Source organism: Penaeus monodon, chromosome 13, assembly GCF_015228065.2.
Source record: "Penaeus monodon isolate SGIC_2016 chromosome 13, NSTDA_Pmon_1, whole genome shotgun sequence".
NCBI classification, from domain to species: domain Eukaryota; kingdom Metazoa; phylum Arthropoda; class Malacostraca; order Decapoda; family Penaeidae; genus Penaeus; species Penaeus monodon.
Window position 1 is genome coordinate 22,972,517 of NC_051398.1, and position 1,725 is coordinate 22,974,241.

Genomic DNA, 1,725 nt, shown 5'->3' on the forward strand with positions numbered 1-1,725 from the left:
TAGCAATGGAGATTTCAAAGACAATTTATATTGTCATAATTACGCTTTAGTCTAAGGGAACACCAAGAGCCGAAATATTAAAAAGATTAGGGATTATGAAGCCAACTGTGTCTCTGTGGATCTAGTGACACCAAGCAACGGGATTCACCAGAGACAAGGCCAGAAGTGGGCCCCCTAGATGCTCGATGGAGGAAAAAGATTAAGTAAATGTCATTCAAAATTATAAATCAATAAGCTATATGAAAGCTTGCATTGAACTGCATGAATATCTTTATCTAAGGGGGTGTGGCCGGTAGTTGGTTGCCACGTCCCTTTACTGTGACTAATTTTCTTCTCAGTTATTTATTTAAACTTTATTTAAGCACACAGACTGTCATAAACCACTGGGCTCTTTAAGCTGATGCATAGTAGTGGGATCTAGGAGTTCACAATGTCAGGCCTGGCAGATTTACAGGGTATGCCTATATGGAAATCCTGGACGAGATGTCTCTACCATCGATGAGGGCCATGGTGTTCTCCGATTCGGAGCCATTTTACCTTATCCAGGATAACATCCCCATCCACACGAGCAGTAACGAGATGGCGTGATTTCAGCAACACCCACCTGTTACACCCACCCAATCACCATATCTCAGTCCACTTTCCCCAAGACCATATCATCATATCCTGTTGCTCAAGCAATTACAGCATGGGAGTGATTGCACTCTGAAGATGAACGCATTAATGGTGGCATTAGTGGCATCCATACCACAGACTTGCCAGAGTTCACCAAGCTGGTGGCGGTAACATGAAGTATTAAAAGTATCATACATATCAGAACCCTTTTTTTTTTTCTTCTTTTTTTAATATAGCCATGTGAAGTGTACAAAGATTTATAAAAATCTCTTCAAGGGGCGTTTTCAGCTATAACCAGATTTATGAAGGTGTAATTAGTAAAAAAGTTTGAAAATTGTTGCCCTTGGGGTGAGGGGCAAGCCAGACTTTGAGGGAGGCTTAAACAAGTTTAGGGGGGACAAATGACCCCGCCCCAGCCACGCACAAAAATGATGCCCCTGGCAATGATACCAATATCAGGTTGAGCTTACATTTTTTTTTTTTTTTTTTTTTTTTTAGATAGTATACCAATCTACCAAAATGAATGAGGCAAATGAAGGAGTTCCAACTGCCATCAAGAGTAATATCAAACATAAAATCATTGAAGATTTTGATGAAGAATATCTAGCTGTCGAAACACATTCAACAACAGAACCTGCTACTTGGCACCCAGAAGACCATACATTATTAGGGGAAGACTTCTCAACACATATAACAAACAATATCTCAAATCTGGTAGCAGGGAACATATATGCTCACCTAAACATACCCCTCGAGCCAGGCAGAGCCAATAATAAGTACAAATCTTATTCAGATACCAAGTACCCCAAGACTTGTATACAAAAGAGCATGCTGGAAATTGTTAAAAAATAATAATAAATAAATAAAAATAAATAAAAAAGAGACTAATGAACACAATTATCCCATAGAATAAACAGAAGAAATATTCTCAGCCAAGAAGGCATACATTCCAACCAACACCTTTAAAACCATCACATCTCCACAATTCTAAAATTCTAAAAAAACATACCAACGCTGAAACGTCTGAAAGATCAGACTGAACTCCTAAATCTGAAACTACATTACAACAACCTATAAGACCCAAGTCAGTTCTGACAAAATATTAAAACA